Here is a 20,001-nt window from a genome sequence, read left to right as displayed (position 1 = left end):
TTTCCAAGTGAGCTGCAGGAGGTCAGGTAGGCACCCTCATTCGATGTGCAGGGGCTTGTGGAGGGAATCAAGGTCTGTTTGCCATTCAAATGGGTCACTGTGGGGGCAGCCCAGGACACTGTTGCATTCCTGGATCTAAGTTCCCAAATCCCTGCTGAATTCCTGATCAGGCCTCCAGCCATCTCCAACACATAGGGTGCTCCATTAGCCTTCGGCTGTCCTTCAGTCCACTGGCCTTTTGAGGAGTAAGAGATGTTTGTTTGACAATGTCTGTCCCTTTCTTCTGGCTTGTGTGACATAGCCTCATTACGTTCAGGTTACATAAAACATTTCATTTTAAAATTACCGCCCTCATGTTCTATCTTGTCTGTGTGTGTGTGTGTGTATGTGTGTGTGTGTGCGTGTGCGTGTGCGTGCGCGTGCGCGTGCGCCAGCCAGTACTGGGGCTGGATCTCGAGACATGGGGTGCTATCCCTGAGCAAGGCTAGTGCTTTGCCACTTAAGCCACAGTTCAGCTTTCTAGTGGTTAGTGGGAGATAAAAGTGTCGCCAATTTTTCCTGCCTGGGCTGGCTTCAAACATGATCCTCAGATTTCAGCCTCCTGAGTAGCAGGAATTACAGGTGTGAGCCACTGGCACCCAGCTCTATCTACTTTTAGTGTTTAATTTAACTCAGGTCACCAGTGCCATTTTTTTTCAATCCACAGAGAAAGGACACAGAAGCCAAACAGAAAGAGAGTAACCTCTGGGCATTTATCTGTCTTCACAAACAAGCCCAAGTCACTTCTCTGAAACAGACAAGGCAAGAGGCAGGTAAACATCTGGCCAGAATGTGCAAGTAGATACAGATTTAATGAGTAAATGGAGATTAGTTCTCAGCCTTCCGTGATGATTGAGTAATCGCCATTTTCAACCAACTGGGAAAAGTTAATTGGTTAACAGACTGAATTAAAATAATGAGGCAAAAATCTTATTGGAGAAAAACACTTTTTTCATAGGCTATATTAAAATTGCAAATTGAAAAGTTAACTGAAAGAATATATTAATATGCATGTCTGGCACATTATATTAATATGTACTGTGCATACTATGCATAGACAAATTCCACTCTGGAAGGATAGTTAGCAACTGCTAACAGTAATTATACAAAATTACAATCTTGACTCTCACTTTTTTTTTTTTTTACTAACCAGGGGTTTAATATAAATACAGATAACAACACAGAAAAACTCAAGCCATATTAACTAAAACCATAATGACAAGCAGTAGACACCAAGGACTTGGCTAGTTCCTCACATAAAAACAAAGAAAGATTCATTATAGGCATATCACATAGGAAATGGCCAAGGAAGCGCACAGAGTAAAGACAAACCTTGCAACTTAAGCTAAACCTGAGCAGCTGCCAGGTATGGGGCTATGATCCAGTGAGGAAGATGCGATGCAGGGCCCATGTCCCTCCCCATTTTGGGATCAGAAGTGGTTGCCCAGGCCTGCTGGGCTGGGTGTTGACACAGGCTCTGGCTGCCTGTGGAGGGGAGAGAGGGATGTTACTGCTTCACTATAGTACCCGCCTCAGCCCCACCACACCACAAGAAGCTGGCCTCAGACTCACTCAGTGCTTCCAGCAGCTGTGTAGAAACAGCATCCTTGGCCACTTCATGACCATCCTGCCCATCTGGAGTCAGCACAACCCAGATGAGGCCACTGAAAGGCACTGGATGCCCAGGGATCACTACTTGGTACCAGAAGCGATGCCAACCAGCGGGTCCTGTGTCCAAACGCTTGGTGAGGGACACTGGGCTGCCTCGCTTCATTCGTTGGCACAGCATCTGCAGGGCGGCTCGAGGCCCTTGGGACCCCAGCTTGTTCTTAGCCAGGGCCAGCTGACTACTATTTGGCTGTAGGCGCTGCAGGGAGGGACGCATGAGCTGGGGACGCAGTAGCTGCTTCAGGTCTGGCTTGAGCCACTCCACAGTCACTGGGTCTCCACGGAGGCGTGACTGCCCTTCCACTAAGGCCATGGCAGCTGCGCGATGGGAACTGAACTTGAGCAGCGCAATCTGGGTTGCTGTCGACCCGGGACTGGGCAGCAGCAGGGCTTCCTGGAGGCCGGGCCCGGCGGCTGCAGTGGGTCACCCTCAGCGGCAGCCCCTCCACGCTCAGCTCGCACTTGTCCTCCGTGCTGCGGGCAGGAAGACCGCAGGGGGTGGTTGTGCAGCGGGGCCATGGCAGCCTGGGCACCGCGCCGTAGCGCGCGTAGGCGAAGCCGCGATTGAGGCCGCTGAACGTCATCAGGAGACAGAACTCGTCCAGGCGGCCCACGCGCTGGAGCAGCGGGATCAGCTGGGGCTCCTACACATCCTGGGGCAGCCTCCGAATAATCACCGTGGACCCTGCCGCCGGCGGGCTGCCCACCCAGCCTGGAGGTGGCCCGCCATACCTCCTCTGCCCGTCTCCCTGACCCACGCCTCCAGGGCCGCCTTGTTGTCTGGATTCACCCTCTCACACCATTGCTCACACTCGCGTTTGGACTGCATGGCGGTACTGCAGGGCCCTCTTGACTCTCACTTTCTACCTTCTCATACTGCTTGATTTTTCCCCCCATTCCTGGGCTTGCACTCAGGGCCTGGGCACGGTTCCTGAGCTTCTTTTGCTCAAGGCTAGCAATCGACCACTTGAGCCACGGTGCCACTGCAGGCTTTTTCTGTTTATGTGGTACTGAGGAATCGAACCCAGGTCTTATGCATGATAGGCAAACACTACACTACTAAGCCACATTCCCAGCCTTGACTATTTTTAACAATGGGGCTGTATCACCTTTGCAAATGCCAGATTAGAAAGCTGACTAAGCCACTCTTGCTTTCTTTTGCCAAGGGTTGAACAATGATACTGCAAAATGTATCAACTGTGGCCTTAAAACTGAGTGCATCAAAGAATGCCAATGCAAGGAAGGGCTTTCTCCAAGTTCCTGCGTCCACCTGACTCAGACCCACCAATGAGAGTCAGTACAATAGCCTTAAATCTCCACACTGACATTTCATTACTAAGGATGACAGACGTACCACAGAGGAAGAGACTGGAAATCAAACACCGAGCCCAGAACTCTGCCTGAGGCCACAGTCCTCCAGGCTCAATTCCTCCCCTAAAACCTACTTTTAACCCCTCCATAATTGTCTGCCACCCACTTCCATCTGCCTCCTGAAGAGGGTATTTACGCCTTTCTTTAGTTTTCTTTCTTTGGGGGGCAGTGGGTGACAGGCAGTAGTGGGGTTTCAGCTCAGGGCTTTGCACTTGGTAGGTGGTGTTCTGTGACCTAAGCCACACCCCTGCCCTGAGTTTCATATTCTGTATGGCTTCTATGCATATATCCATGGTAATTCACTCATACTCTCTTTTTGGGGGTGGGTGATCTTTTACAACCTTATTTCAACAGAATCAATGACCAAATCTTGGAGGCAAAGTTTGAACTTCCCAATGTATCTTTATATTAGTTTGGCACCTTTGCATTCCCCAAAAATACTCCTTGATGAAATTTTTTATGTATGTGGGTTGGCTGAACTCAGGGCCTGAGTACCACCTCAAAGCTCTTTTGCTCAAGGCTAGAGCTTTACCACTTTGAGCCACAGTTCCACTTCCAATTTTTTGAGTAGTGAACTGGAGATAAGAATCTCTTGGGGTCTTTTCAGCCTGGGTTGGCTTCAAACTGCAATCCTCAGATCTTGGCCTCCTAAGTAGCTAGGATTACAGGTGTGAGTCACTGATGCCCAGCACTTCAATGAAAAGTTTAAAGGTCTGACTATATGGAGTTATTGATGAACACTATATAGCATCAAAATGTGTGTTAACTGTAAAATGTTCTGTTACAAATTCAAAATAAGCAATTTGAAAATACGTAACTTACAATAATAGTTTGCACAGATAGAAGACAGTATACCAAGCGAAAAACAAAAAAGATTACTTTTATTTTCCCTAAGAAAGTGACTAAAATGTACATACATTTAAAACGAAAACCAAGGGGGGACTGCAATGAAACGAACTATAAATGTCCTATATGGAACTTATGAGTATCCAGGGGTACGTTTTCCATGAACTTCATGCCAGCCTCTGGTCTCTGAGGTCCTTTTTATGCATCTGTTGAGGAGAAACATCTGTAAAAGTTGTGCAATGGTAGAGAAAAACCTAAATGTTTGCAAAGTGTCTAAAAATACAGAACTATTATTTTTACACCAGTGCACACTTTAAGGCAGCTCACAGGTACTTCAGACTCTCAAAGCCCTTCCTATAAGCAATGAGAATCTTCCCAACATCAGTGTGAGAATGTTTCTTCACAACAGAAAAAAAAGCTTACTATTTCAGGAAACAGGACAGCCAAATCTGAACCAAGATTCTACCTTGTGGCACGACCTTGAAAGTCATTCCTTAGTCACCAGAAAATGGGAACTTCCCTTACCCATTGTTCAGTCTCATCGGAATCAGTGAGCAAGGACTTGGAGACTGGCTTTTGTGATCTGTGAAAAGCTAAGCTAGGTGAGTGATACATCCTGTAGTCAGTCCTAACAACTTGGAGATAGTAGCAGGAGACAGAGTGTTCAAGGCCAGTCTAGGCAACATATGCAACACAGCAAAATTCAGTCATGAATAAGAAGGGGAAGGGAAAGGGAAAAGAAGGAAGAAGGGAGGGAGGGAAGGAATGAAAGGATAAAAAGGGAATTTCTTGGCCAAGGGACCTCTCCCATTTGAGTGTGGGTACAAACACCCTCCTGTGTGGGGGTACAAACAACCTTCTATTTCCATGTCTAACTTACTGGTCCCCCTTCCAGGTGGATCAGGTCATCTCCCTGGCTCTCCATTCACTCTGGTGTGGCTGGACCACTTCAGAGGCACAGAATGGTTCTGCACATAACTCGCCCACTCCCAGGCCCACCATAGACAGTATGAGGAATGGGCTGGGGCAGCTCTGGGGTGGAGCATGCGCCAGGCCCTGGGTTCCACTCTAGCAGCACAGGGGAGAGCAAGGAGGGAGGGGAACACGCAGGAGAGACCTCCATGTCTCCCCTGGGTGGTTCACTGATGGTGGTCTCATAGAACTTCTCGGCAGCCACCTTGCTGGCTATATTGGCACCCATCAGCACACTGATGTCGATGCCCATCTTCTCCAGGATGATGTTGGAGATGATCTTCAGCCCTTTGGGGCCCTAATCGTTGCCCTGGGAGGGAGGAGAAGGGGACAGAATCACAGAGCCACTTTATGCAGAATCCACATTTAGATATCTCAGGAAAAATTCTCTTACACAAGAAAACAAAGTATATACAAACTGCTCAAAGAATAAAGATTAAAATGAGCTGGGAACCAGTGGATCACGCCTGTGATCAGGCTACTCAGGAGGCTGAGATCTGAGGATTAAAGTTTGAAGCCAGCCAGCCCTGGAAGAAGTCTGAAAGACTCAAATCTCCAATTAAACAGCAAAAAGCTGGAAGTAAAGCTGAGGTTCAAGTGGTAGAGGGCTAGCCTTGAGAGAAAAAGGTCAGGGAAGATACCCAGACCCTGAGTTCAAGACCAGCAAGGGCATATACACACATGTACATGCATGTACGTGCACATACACAATTGAAAATTATGTACCCATTATTTGGATTAAGAAGTAGAATGTGACTTGCCAACAGTGCAAAAGATAAAGCAGAACATGAGCCACATCCCGAAGTCCCTGTGTCTTGCCCCACATCCCTCTTCTTCCTTGTTCACCTCTCCCCTCGCCCAGCCACCATTCTAAACAGTGTACATCTTGCCATATGTAGCTGTCCCTAAACAAACATGAGGTCATCAAGCCCATTTCTGAAAGACAATTAAGAAGAACACAATTCATCTGTGATGGTCTTTTTTGCCCTCCATTACTATTTTAGAAAGTTGGCCATGTAACTGCATAAGCCTTCTGGTTCAATTCATTTCTGTTCACTGCTATATAGTATTCCAAAACTAGTAGCAGTCTATGATCTCTTACTAGCAATGTGGTGAAGGTGAGGGATTCAATTTCAGAATTACATAAAATATGAAGATTACCTACGAAGTCAGAAGGTGTATATAGTGAAATATACAATGTTTGTAGTGAAATGAGCAATGAATGACACAGGAGTTTGTCTCTCCACACTCAAGTACATGGCCTCTGGAAAGGTCTGAGGCCTTGTGGTTTACAAAGCCCACTTTAAAGTTAGGCTCAGAGAGACAAGGGGCACAATTTTCTCTCATGTGGAAGGTAGATCTAAATTATAAACATATCAAAACAAATACAGGGTCAGATGCATATATGTATATATACCAGAGGAGGATTCCAATGGTGCAACCCCTATGAACAGCCAGTGTAACAAAACACCAGAAGGCAGTCAAAGATGACCAGATACCGTATTGTGTCATTCATATGAAATGTCCAGAATAGCCAAATTGGGCTGGGAGTATAGCTCAGAGGTACACGCTTGTTTAGAATGTGAGGTCCTTGGGCTGGGAAGGTGGCTCAGTGGTAGAGCGCTTGCCTTGCATGCATGAGGCCCTGGGTTTGATTCCTCAGCACCACATAAGTAAAAAGAAAAAGCTGGAAGTGGCACTGTGACTCAAGTAGTAGAGCACTAGCCTTGAGCTGAAGAGCTGAGGGACAGCGCCCAGGCCCAGAGTTCAGGCCCCACGACTGGACCCCCCCCTCCCCCCCCTCCCGCAAAAAAAAAAGAATGTGAGGCCCTTGATTAAATCCCTATCATACACACACAAGAAAGTGGGTTAGCGGTTACCTGGGGGAAAATAAGGTGAGTACTAAAGGGTCTGAGGTTTCTTTTTTGGGGTGATATAAGTGTTTGAGAAAAAAATTACCTGTAGCAATGGGTGCACAACTATGGAATATACTAAAAGTCACTGAATTTTTGCAGTGTACATATTTTATCTCAGTGAAGCAGTTTGTATTTTTCTTCTTATTTATTTATTTATTTATTTTGTAGGTCCTGGGCCTGAACTCTCGGCCTGGCTCTGTCCCTCAGTTCTTCAGCTCAAGGCTAGCATTCTACCACTTGAGCCACAGCACCACTTCTGGCTTTTTCTGCTTATGTGGTGCTGAGGAATTGAACCTAAGAACTAATGCATGCAAGGCAAGCACTCTACCACTGAGCCACCTCCCCAGCTATTTTCTATTTGCTTAAACTTAAAAGCAGTACTAGGGTTTGAACTTAGGATCTCGAGCTGGTTAGGAAGGCATTTAAAGACATGCTTTAAGTGTTTTTCTCAGGTGGGTTCTCATGCTCTTTTGCCAATACCAGCTTTGGGCCACTTCTCACATAGCTGGAAATGCAGTCTCAAACCAGCACTTCTAGGCTTGTTTGTTAGCATGAGGATATTGTTAGCTAGACTTAGGTTAGCATCAAACCACACTCCCTCTGACCTATACCTTCCAAGTAGCTGAGGTTACAGGCATGAATCACCACACTCAGCTAGAAAAAGAGTTTTGGATCTTTTTTTCTTTTTTGATCAGTTGTGGTACTTGAACTCGGCCTGGGCACTGTCCCTCAGCTCTTCTGCTCAAGGTGAGCACACAACCACTGAGCCACAGCTCCCCTTCTGGTTTTCTGGTGGTTAATTTGAGATAAGAGTCTCATGGACTTTCCTGCCTGGACTGGCTTTGAACCTCAACCCTCAGATCTCAGCCTCCTGAGTAGCTAGGATTACAGGCGTGAGCCACTGGTGCCTGGCTTCAATTTTTTTTTTTTTTTTGTTAGTTGTGGGGCTTGAACTCAGGGTCTGGCTGCTGTCCCTGAACTCTTTTGAGCAAGGCTAACACTCTATCACTATAAGCCACAGTTCCACTTCTGGTTGTCTGGTGGTTAATTGAAGAGAAGAGTCTCACAGACTTTCCTGCCTGGGCTGGCTTTGAACTGAGACTCTCAGATTAAGCCTCTTGAGAAACTAGGATTATAGGAATGAGCCACCAGTACCTGGCTTGTAAAGGAGTTTGTTTTTGGCCAGTCCTGGGGCTTGAACTCAGGGCCTGGATACTGTCCCAGAGTTTCTTTTTTTTTTTTTTTTTTTTTTTTTTTTTTGTCGGTCGTGGCCAGAGTTTCTTTTGCTCAAGGCTAGTTTTCTTCTACTTGAGCTACAGTGCCTCTTCTGGCTTTTTCTGTTTATATGGTACTGAGGAATCGAACCCAGGACATCATACATGCTAGGCAAGCACTCTACCACACCAGCCCAGGAATTTTGTTTGTTTGTTTGTTTGTCTTTAAGTTAGCAGATTTTAGAAGACAAAGATGAGAGGAAATGACAACTGAATTTCATAGAGGACGCTATGATCATAAATCCCCAGGTCACACTGGAGATCGCTAAGCAGAAGAGGAAAAAGGGAAACAGCAGAAGAGCTCTACCTAGATGAGCTCTTACCAACACGGGTTCTGGATGGAGAACTGTAACACAGGATCAACATTTCTATCTTGTAATAAAAGGAAATAAGTGTTCTTTCCCTTCTGGTCTAAGGGGAAATCAGACTGAGACAGACCAGCTTTTAGGGAACTGCTGAAGACACAGTAATGTCTTTGTCACAGAAGGTTCCTGGGGGAAGGGGTCATGTTACACACGAGTGTGGCCTGGGGGAAAGGTCAGGCAGGCAGCAGTTTGAGGGCTCTAAGCAAAATAGGCCCACAATCTCAACCCAGCACATGGACATTATTAACACCAATTATGTGTTGGTGGAAATGTATTTCCTTGAATTCACAAGATCCGAAAGTGTTCAAAATTAGCTTTTTAAGTGCTTATCACAGACTACAAGGCTGATCATTTCCTGTGACCTGAAATTTCATCTCTGGGTACTGGAGCACTGGCCACCTAGCAAAAAGTCAGAAATGACACAAATGTCCCCTTAAAACAAACAACAAAAATACAGCCCCTGGGCCCCAATTCAAGCTTTAGTACTGACAGTAAACAAACAAGGGCAGGAGCAAACCAGGCATGGTGGTGCACATCTGTAAGCACTCAGAAGGCAGAGACTAGAATACATAGTGAGACCCTGTCTCAAAAAAAAAACACAGGGGCTGGGAAGGTGGCTCAGTGGTAGAGTGCTTGCCTTGCATGCATGAGGCCCTGGGTTCGATTCCTCAGCACCACATAAGCAAAAAGAAAAAAGCCGGAAGTGGTGCTGTGGCTCAAGTGGTAGAGCGCTAGCCTTGAGCTGAAGAGCTGAGGGATAGCGCCCAGGCCCAGAGTTCAGGCCCCATGACTGGACCAAAAAAAAAACACAAAAAAAACGAGGAATTCGCCGGGCGCTGGTGGCTCACGCCTCTAATCCTAGCTACTCAGGAGGCTGAGATCTGAGGATCGCGGTTCAAAGCCAGCCCGGGCAGGAGAGACCGTGAGACTCCTATCTCCAATAAACCACCAGAAAACCGGAAGTGGCGCTGTAGCTCAAGTGGTAGAGTGCTTGCCTTGAGCTGAAGAGCTGAGGGACAGCGCCCAGGCCCAGAGTTCAAGCCCCATGACCGACCAAAAAAAAAAAAAAAAACGAGGAATTCCTTTTTATTTTTTATTGTCATTATAAAGGTGATATAGAGAAGTTATAGTTACATAAGTCAGGTAAAGAGTACATTTCCATTTGGACTCTATGACCCCTTCCCTCGCTCTCTCTGTTTTTCCCTCCCATCCTCACCCACAATTTGTTCAGATCATTTTCAACAATGTCTAGTGAGTACCACTGCTGCATTTCTTTTTTTTTGGTCCGGTCGTGGGACCTGAACTCTGGGCCTGGGCGCTGTCCCTCTGCTCTTCAGCTCAAGGCTAGCACTCTACCACTTGAGCCACAGCGCCACTTCCGGCTTTTTTCTTTTTGCTTATGTGGTGCTGAGGAATCGAACCCAGGGCCTCGTGCATGCAAGGCAAGCACTCTACCACTGAGCCACCTTCCCAGCCCCTTGATCCCTCCATTTCTGTGGCACTCCCTTACCCTCTAAAAGACAGATAAATGAACAAACAAAACAGAAACAACAACAAAGAAAAAAACAAGTTTCCTTTTCCTGGAGTTCATTTCAATACATATTCGTATCTGCAATGCTATGAAAATGTAACTTAAAGGGAACCTGGGTAGGTATTTAAGAGTTCATTTCAATAAATATTCATGTCTGCAATGCTATGAAAATGTAACTTAAAGGGAACCTGGGTAGGTATTTAAGACCTCCCTCTCCCCCCCCTCCTCCCCTCCCTCTTTCTTCCCTCTCCTTCTCACCCCCCTCTTTGCCAGTCGTGAGGCTTGAATTCTGGATTTGGACACTGTCCCTGGGCTCCTTTTAGCTCAAGTCTAGCATTCTACCACTTGAGCCACTGTGTACCACTTATGGATTTTTATATGATTTACTGGAGATAAGAGTCTAATAGACTTTCCTGCCTAGGCTGGTTTCAAACTGCAATCCTCAGATCTCAGCTTTCTGAGTAGCTAGGATTACAGGAATGAGCTACTAGTGCTGGGTAAGAACTCAATTATTCTTGACAGCAGACCACAAGAGGTACAGATTACCCCCAGTTTACAGAAGAAGAAATTGAGGCTCAGAGAATATAAATATCACCAAAAGTCCTACTGTGTATCTAGAGCTAGGATTTTAAACCCAGATCTGTCTGCTTCTAAAACCCACACTTCCCACCAATTTAGTTTGTCCTGGTGTAAAATGGAATTGCTGATAATCCAGCTGGAGCCCCATGAAGAAGGGATTCCCCGCTGGGGGCAGGGATCCAGAGAATAAAAGCAGACACACCTCTGCCCCCATGGAACTAGAAGAATGACAGTGTTGCTGCTGCCTGGTGACAAGGTGGCCAAGGGGAGAGGACTTGCCACCCAGTGTTAATGACAGTTGCCAGGTCATTCAGAGGAAAGGTGGCTTCTGAAGGCTGGGTGGGTCTCAGGGGGCAGGGAGGAGGAGGAGGAAGGGAGGGAGGGGAGGGAAACATGGGCATGCAGGGGAGGTAGAGATGGTGGACAAGGCAGTGAGGAGCCAGGAGTGAGAAAGGAGTACACTGATCTGTCTCAAGGCTGGTGTCATTACTACTCCCTCACATGAATGAACAGACCAGGAACGTGTACAGTGGTTAACAATAACAACAAAAACAAATACCCAGGGTCTTCTGTTGCAGATCAGGGCAAGAAGGGATAAACAGACCCCAGCTCATCCTTTGGTATTTGTTCTGTCCCCTTCCCATCTTCCTAAGAAGGGATGAGATGTGAATTAGGCTGAAGATGTGTCCATCAGCCAAAGGATGGTTGCCTACCAAGTCAGGCAAAGGTCAAGAATGGCCCTGGAGTGCAAAGCCATGTGAAGACAGAAAGGACCTTGCAGCACACCTCTCCTTTTCCCAAGGAGGAAACCGAGGCCTGGAGAGAACTGGCAGAGGTTAGCCACATTCTCCACAATCCATGCTCATCTCTCCCAGAGCTGATCTGGGTTAAGGTTCCCAGGGCAAGAGGATGATCCATTTTAGCTTGATGAATTTATAGTCCCACTCCTAAGAGCAGTACATGAAAGAAAAGAACTATGAAGAATCTCATCACCTAGGAAGAAGCACGTTAACATTTTGTGTAATTTTTTGCACCTAAAAGGCTTTTAAACTACAATCAAATGGCACTGTTTTTAATGCAAATATAAAAATGAAACATTTTAAAAACAGATTCAACTTGGTGAATGTTTATTTGATCTCTGGGTAGAGAGCCTCTCTAAGCTTAATATCAAAAGCAGCCACAGGGAGAGAAGGAGAAAAAAAAAAATCAATGTGAATATCTCTTGAAGAAGAGGATGGAGATGAAAGAGACCTTGGGTCACGCAGAGGGAAATGCTCACCAGAGAATGATATGGAAGGCTAGATGCAAAGTGGTGAACCCAATTCACAAAAGCTTACTTAGAAGGCTGGGAGCAGAGGTTCAGGGCAGGGCATTCTGTATGACTCTTATCCCCAATTAGCCACCAAAAAGCCAGAAGTGGAGGTGAGGCTGTAGTGCTAGAGTACCAGCCTTGAGCAGGAAAAAGCTAAGGGACAGTACACAGGCCCTGAGTTCAAGCCCCCATCCCCCCAAAGCATAGATGAGTTGGGACTACTAAAACTATAAAAGAATGAGAACTGGGGCTGTGGCTCAGTAATACAGTGCTTCCATAGCAAGTGCAAAGCCTGAGTTCCAACCTCTTCATTGCAAGGGGAAAAAAACCCAAAACATGTAATTAGTGCTTGTTTATAGTTGTAGCACTTGGGCTAAGGCAGGAGGACTGTGAGTGAGGCCAGTTTGGGCTACAGAGAGAACGCTGTCATGGGGGGGAGGGGACAATGACACTCTGTGTTTCTGTGTACACTTTAAGATCTTTAACACAGTTACATAAAAATCAAGGAGAAAAGCAGTGTGTAGAGCTCTGCTGTTCAGTGTTGGCCACAGGGGGTATTTAAAACAATACTAGAATATAAGTGTATTTTCTTAGTGCCAGTCCTGGTGCTTAAACTCATGGCCTAGACACTGTCCCCAAGCTTCTTTTGCCCAAGGCTAGTTCTCTACTACTTGAGCCACAGATCCACTTCTGGCCTTTTGGTGCTTATTGGAGAAAAAAGGCTCATGTACTTTCTTGCCAGGGCTGACATTGAGCCACGTTCCTCAGATCTCAGCCTCCTGAGCAGCTAGAATTAGGTGTGACCCACTCCACCCAGCCTGTATTTTTTTTTGGTAATTGCTTGCTTACTTTCTAGGTCTCTACCTTGCTCAAGGCTCTTAAGCTTAATTAACATTTAAATTTAAATTGAAAGGTGACTGCAGTCACCTTTCAAGTGGGTGCAGAAAGGCAGAGAAACTCCCACAGTGTCAGTACTTAATAGCTGTATGACTCACAGACTTGCCATAACCTCTGGAGGCATCAGATTACAGACCCAGGACCAGAGAGAATAACAGATGTCTCCAATTGTGTGGGTCAAGGAGATACCAGATCATGGATGTGAAGTTCCACAGCCTTCACTCTCAGCACCAGATCTGACATTTGCACAGCCATGGGGCCAAGATAAGCATGTTTGGCCCTCATATAGGGTTCCACTTTGCTAGAAGCAAATTAGTCCAACCCATAATAAATTATTAAGGGCCTGGTGTAAGGACACATGCCTGAAATCCCTACACTTGGGAGGCTGAAGCAAACAGTTTGCAAGTTTGCAGCAAGTCTGGGCTCCAGAAGGAGACCCAGTCTCAAAAAAAAAAAAAAAAAAAAAAAAAAAAAAGGCTGGGCATTGGATCATGGTTGAAATCTAGCTACTCAGGAGGCTGAGATTTGAGGATCAGAGTTCCAAGCCAGGTTTGAAGCCAACCAGGGCAAGAAAGGCCTTGGGACTTTTATTTCCAAATAAATCACCAAAAGCTAGAAGTGGAACTTTGGCTCAAGTGGTAGACTGCTAGCCTTGAGCAAAATTGCTCAGGGATAGTGCCCAGGCCCCGAGTTCAAGTTCCATAATAGATTAGTGGACAGTATATAGGGAGTTCATTAAGGGGAGTATTAAGCCAGAAAAAGGCTGAAGTACTGGTGCATGTTCCAAGTTTCAGCATTGGCTGAAAGATGAGAGCCTTACATGACGAGAAAGAAGCCAGTCACAAAGGACCACACATTGAATGGCAAATCCTGGAACAGAAAAATATTTGTGAGACTAAACACTGCCAGTTACTTAGGGCTGAGGGAGGTGGGGAGAAAATGGAATGGCAGCTGAAGGGTATGAGTTGATTTTCTTTTGGCAGTACTGGGGTTTGAACTCAGGGCCTCATCACTTGCTAGGCAGGTGCTCTGCCACATCAGCCACACCTCCATTTTTTGCTGTAGAGTGGAGCACCCTCAGACTTACCTACTTACAATTCCCCTCCTGAGTAGCTAGGATGACAGGCAGGAGCCACTACACCCTGTCTGGGTATGGACTTACTAAGCAGATGAGGTGATTGTTGCAATTTGTGAATACAGCAAAAGCCATTGTATTGTACACCTTAGGCGAATTAAGTTGAATGTCATGTAAATAATCTCAAGGTATTAACAGAAAAAAAAAAAGTTTTTGCAGCGCTAGGGACTGAACCCAGACCCCTGTGCATGTTTGGCAATCCTCTACCACAGAGCCACATTCTCAACCCAGAAAAGAACGGTGAGACTAAAAGGATGTGCCATTCACGGTAAGATCAGCACAAGTGCAAATGAGGCAGTGAAAGATTAAAAATTAGAGATACATTTTACAATTGCTAACTGCTGATTTTGCTTTTGTAAACTTGCTCACCCTAGCACTAACCCCCCCCCCCTTTCTGGAAATAAGGAATTGAGTAAAGAGTCTTGGAGCCCAGATGCTGGCCCTGGGACAAGGTCTGTGGTCATAAAGAACAAACAAGTAAATTCCCCAAGTGGTCAAATGGGACCCAAGAATGGGACCCAAGATAAGCACCACCTGGCAAGTTCAGCAAACTAGGCCAAATGTTAATCAATCACAAGCCTGTAACTATCCTCCAGGGTGACCGCTCCCCTTAGACTTGCCCTGAGTCAACTGTTTTACAAAGCGTGTTATAAACTTCCCCGCATAGTAAAAATGATTGCTGGAGTGTATAGTGACTTTTAAATGGGCCAATCCTGGAGACACCTGGTGTTATATGCTAATCTTGTGGGTTTTGCCTTTAAGAATGCCTGTAGCAGGCTGGGAAGGTGGCTCAGTGGCACTTGCCTTGCATGCTCGAGGCCCTGGGTTCGATTCCTCAGCACCACATAAAAAAAAAAGCCGGAAGTGGCGCTGTGGCTCAAGTGGTAGAGTGCTAGCCTTGAGCTGAAGAGCTAAGGGACAGTGCCCAGGCCCAGAGTTCAGGCCCCACGACTGGACCCAAAAAAAAAAAAAAAAGAATGCCTGTAACAGCGGTTCGGGGCTCTCTCTCCTGTGCCGAGGCAGAGAGACTGTTTGCGAAAACGCTTAATAAACTCCTCTTGCTTGTTGCATCTACTGGTTTGGAGTCTTGGTCTCTGGGGTGCCCTCCCGTAGACGAAAGTATCCCAGGAGTCTGGGGTCTTTCAGCAGAATGTGAAATTTTCATCATCCAATTATAGATGATAATGTGAACTTATCCATACTAAGTTCTAACATACATATTACATTTTACAATTATCGAGTTGTCTGCACATGAAAACCCTCAATGTAAACCTCACAAGAGTTGAAAGCCAATGAGTCTAGTCCATGCCGACACTTCCTATGACTGAGTGGATCCACTCAAAAACCCAGTTAGAGCCACACGCTGGTGGCTGATGCTTGTAATACTAGTTACTTGGGTGGCTGAGATTTGAGGATTGTGTCAAAGCGAGCTTGGGCAGTTAAGTCCATAGGATTCTTATCTCCAATTAATCACCAGAAATTGACAAGCAGAACTGTGGCTCAAGTGGTAGAGCGCTAGACTTGAGTGAAAAAAGATATGGACCGGGCTTGGGCAATGAGTTCAAGTCCCATGACTGGCAACAAAAAGAAGAGAAAAATCTCTCTCCATCACACCCTCCCACACACATAGAAAGAAGCACTCTGCTCACAGAGGAGATAAATTACCTTCACTTCTCAGATCTCCAAGCAGCAGGACAAAAGGAGCAGCACAGATCAAGGTGTCCAAGAAGGATAAAGAGCTGCAGAGCCACATCCATCCAGACCCTGCCGGGCATCAGTGCAAAGCAGACCAACACCGCCTCGACCTACACACTCGGGGAAATGTCCAGTACTATGAGTAGCAACTAATAGTCCCAGGAAAACTACCAGCTGCCTGTCAGTCATTCAAATCTGTTGTCTTCTCTCTGATACTCTGCCTCCACTTCTTGGCCAAAGTCCAACCTAGTTATAGAGATGGCTGTGGTCAGGGATGGTGAAAATAACAAGCTGAGCATCAAAAGCTACTCAAAGAGGCTGAGATCTGAAGATCATGGTTCAAAGCCTACCACAGCAGGAAAGTGTCTCTTATCTCCAATAAACTACCAAAAAGCCAGAAGTAGAGCTGCGCCTCAATTGGTAAAGTGCCAACCTTGAACGAAAAAATGGATAGCTCCCTGGCCCTGAGTTCAACCTCCAATAGCAACACCAAAAAAGAAAGAGAGAGAGAAAAAAACAAACTGCTAGTCACACACTTCTTGATGATAATCTCCAATAATCCTAACCAGAATCCCAGATAGCAAATACCAATATAAGCAATGACCAATATAAGCAATGACCCAAAGCCTGCTGGCTGCCAAGCTATGACCAGGGCAGAAGCTCAGGAGTTGATTCCGAAGCCCTTCCCTACCATATGGCCCTGCCTTTCCTCAAAGGAAGATGATTTCTGTCTCACAGAAGTTGATTATAACATACAGCCTGAGGCTTTAGTTCTGCAATGCATTCTGCATTTCTCCAGAGCTATCCTCCCAAAATGAGAGGCAAAGAAACCTTGTTACATCTTTGGAGGAACCCAGAAAAAAGTTTTCCAAGTAACAAGTGATAGGTTCAGAAACTCTTCAGCTGCTTCCCCCAGATACCAGGGTCCAACATCTCTCATCCATCTAGAAGGTGAGATAAGGACAAGACAGGTTATGTTGGGGGTTCACCACTTGCTAAAGTTCCTGGACTCACTGCAACTGCTAACACTTCCAAGCTCACAGCTAAAGGGTAGTCAACACCTTTATCTACACAAGCAATCAGAGCTACTTCAAAGTCTCAAGGATAAATATTGCTTAAGCAACTTTAACTTTCCAGAGAGAAGAACAGAACTACTCGGGTAGGTACAGATTCCAGTATTCTGCTTTAAAATTAACCAGAGACCAAAGTCCCTTAGAGAAAAGTCTGTCTTGGCCTTAGGGAATAGGATTCAAGTCTAGATGCAGTGAGGATTTAGAAGGCAAGTCGTCTGGGTTACTCATAATGCAGGAACCACTATTTCCAGTGTAATGTCTAAACAGGTGAAGCACACGTGCTTCACATTCCTTTCCATTTATCTTCTAAGCTGGTACTTATCTGACACCTGAAGGCAAACTGCCTGAAGGCCAGGGCCCTGCCTGGGTGTCCCCATCCCTGCAGAGACCACAGTACTGACCTAGGACAAACTACTGAACCAGGACCCAGTGTTCCTCTCTCTCCATCTTGTCTTCAGCCCCTCTGCCTGAACTTCTCTGCAGAGGTCATGGTCCCCCTCTCCTCACACTGGAGTGATAGAACCCAAGCCAAGGGGCAGAGAAGCCAAAAATGGTTCCTGTCTGATCCAGTAATTAATGGAGCTAGGCAGCCAGCCCAAACTCTCAGAACATTTTTCAATCACTGGGCTTCAATGCCACTGGCCAAGTTCTACTCCATTTCCCTGGGTGGAGTGGGCCAAGAAAACAGTCGAGTATATCACTACATCAGAAATCATGGGCTAGCTGCCAAATCTCTGGAGGGTGCAGAAGGCTTATGTCACTGCTTTTATTAGGCCCAATCTAACCAGCCAAAATGGTGCCACTTCTACCACCAGCACCTTGCAAACAGCAAAGGGGCTTCTGCTTGTAGAATTTGACACAAAAGGAAAACTAATGATGAGAGAACATGCATTGGAACAGGGGATGTGGATGAAGTGAGGCCCTGAGTTTACTGAATTCCCAGTATGGGGCATAGAAGGGGAGGAGGTGGGACAGACAGCCATGTGCTAAGTGGAGGGTTTCCAGAGGTGACTAACATCAATCACACAGACCTGACCTTGAGATGAAAGTGCCAGAGCCAAGCCCAGGGTCCAAATGACACTATTCAGAGGCAACTGGAACTCCTTCAGGAGTCCTGCAGAACATTCTGTTGTTGGTTGAACAGTATCCTGTGTTTGCAAGGAAGGAGACAAACTCTTGTGTAGCATTCCCTTGTGTCTGATGAAACTATCCCCAAGGACAAAGTAACTCACAGGCTTTTCCTCAGGAGGGAAAACCTGGGAGGACAAATGTGGATGGGAGACTTGTTTCCACTGTATTTTACTGCCCCTTTGGGTTTTCAAACCCTGTTCACGTTGGCCTGAGTGGTAGAGTGATAGTCTTTCAAGTACCAAAGCCCAAGGTTCCATCTCCAGCATCTAGGTTTGTATTACCTAATCAAATACAATTATACTTTTAAGAGTCAGTTTGGTAGCTGAGTAGTAGAAGATGTTCTTAGCATCCAAGAGGCCCTGGGTCCAATCTGCATCATCAGGAAAAGTTATCTTTTCTTACGTATCATTATTTACTTAGCACATGCCAGGCACTAGGAGAGATGTTAAGTCGCAGGAGCTGGTAGTGAAGAATGGAGAAAATTAAATGTCAATCCAGATCCAAGTGCTGTGTTTCATGCCTGGAGTGCTAGCTACTCAGGAGGCTCAGAAGCTACTGGCTTTGTGAGATGGAAACCAGGTCAGGTTTCCTGAAGAAGTACTTTCTGGGCCAAGTCTTAAAGGAAGACTAAGACCAATTACCTCCTCCCCACGCGGACAACAGTGGGAGAAGCCTGAGCTTAGTGTGAGGTAGGACACAGAAGCAGGCCTTAGCTGAACTACACTGAAAGCTCATCATGGCCCCTAAGGGGAAAGAATGCGTAGCCTGGGGAAAGAGCATGGGAATGCCAGGCTATCTTCTGCCTCCTTTCCTCCCAGGCTCCTCTCCTTTCCCCCAAGCACCAAGGACTCCTCCAGGAGTTGGCTAAGCAAGGGCACTCAGAGCTGACAGCAGGGAAGGGCCTGGAGGAGCACCTGGCACCAAGTGCTTTATCCACCACGTTCCGATTAAAGCCCAGGGGCAGGACAAGCCTTTGCAAACACCTTCCCCGAGAATGCCCCACGTCCCTGGGAGCAAGGCCTCTCTGAACTTGGATTTGCTTCCGGATACAATCTCGTAGAGTCAGAGACAAGTGAGGTCTGTCTTGTGCCAGCCGCTGCGGAGACCCGGGCAGCCGCTGGTGCCTCCGTTTCCCCCACACCAGAACTGCAGGAAGCACGCGGGCGCCTGGGTCAAGCGCTCCAGCCTGGCGCTGCGCTGCGCAGGGCGGAGAGGGTCCTCCGGGTGCTGCGCGGAACGTGCGGGAGGCGCGCGGGAAGCGCTGGGCGCGCGGCCGCCCTCGCGCAGACAGGTGCCCGGCAGGCGCGCGCGGCCTCCCGGCGCGGTCCCCGCGGGCTCCCGGGCCCAGCGCCTCCCGGCGCCAGCCTCGGCGCGGCCTCCCGGCGCGCAGTGCCCAGCCCGGCCGACGGCTCTCCGGCCCCGCCTCCGCGCGCGGTGCCCACGCCGTGACGGGGGCGCGCGGCCCCCTGGCCGCAGCCGGGCTTCCTGGAGGCGGGGCTCGCGCCGGCCGCCCGCCGCCCTCCGGCCGGACACTCACCAGTTCCCCGAGCCCACGATGCACACTTTCAGTGGCGCCTCTGCCATGGCCAAGCCGGTTCGATGCATCCCTGCCCGGGTCGCCCCGGCCCAGCTGGAAGCGGCGCACCGAGACCCCACCCTGGACCGCCTCCGGGCCAATGGCCACCGCCACCCCGCCCGGGCGCCCCCGGGCCACAGCTGACAGCCGCGAGGCCCCGCCCCGCCACTCCCAAGAACCCCTGCGCACGCCGGGCCAGGGCCTGGCGGCCGCTCCCAAACCCCACCCCTTCCCGAGGCATTTCGGGAAGTGTAGTCCACGCCCCGCCCTCGTGCACAGCCTTGCCTTTGGGCAGCACTAGCTATCTCTGCTCTGGAGTTTGAGCTGGCTGCACCCTCAGGGACAGGGGAGGTCCGACCCAGCCCCTGGAGTCCTCCTACTCGCCTGTCCTCCTCTTGTGCTACAGGAACTGCCACTGCCATTTGGTGCCCTGGGGTCGAGTTTCTAAGTTCAACCCCAAAGTGACTGGGACTTGACAAATCTCCTTGAACACATCTGTCTCTCCAGCCTCTGGCTCAGGAACAACACATAGGCAGGCAATTCGGAACTTCCCTGTGAACTTGGATCCTCTGAGGCCTGTGGCACTGGAGGGTTGGAGACTAATCTATGTAGAGGCAAATC

The 20,001-nt window shown here is 47.7% G+C and overlaps 1 long non-coding RNA gene and 1 pseudogene across 2 annotated transcripts; both read right to left on the bottom strand.

The window, feature by feature from the left end:
* Positions 1 to 1,413: 1,413 nt before the first annotated feature.
* LOC138817150 (dead end protein homolog 1 pseudogene) lies at positions 1,414 to 2,747 on the bottom strand (annotated as a pseudogene).
* Positions 2,748 to 3,930: 1,183 nt separating this feature from the next.
* Positions 3,931 to 19,517, bottom strand: LOC138816609 (uncharacterized). 2 transcript variants are annotated; one of them, XR_011368694.1, is made up of 3 exons: positions 19,342 to 19,517; positions 17,710 to 17,821; positions 3,931 to 5,206 (listed from the first exon to the last, which is right to left on the bottom strand). It is a non-coding gene; the product is annotated as an uncharacterized lncRNA (long non-coding RNA). The 2 variants fall into 2 exon arrangements; XR_011368693.1 differs by lacking the exon at positions 17,710 to 17,821.
* Positions 19,518 to 20,001: the final 484 nt, after the last annotated feature.

Source organism: Dipodomys merriami, unplaced genomic scaffold (assembly GCF_024711535.1).
Source record: "Dipodomys merriami isolate MVZ:Mamm:240054 unplaced genomic scaffold, mDipMer1.0.p SCAF_7, whole genome shotgun sequence".
NCBI lineage: Eukaryota > Metazoa > Chordata > Mammalia > Rodentia > Heteromyidae > Dipodomys > Dipodomys merriami.
The sequence above is the reverse complement of the archived record's forward strand: the minus strand, read 5'-3'. Positions and strand labels throughout refer to the sequence as shown.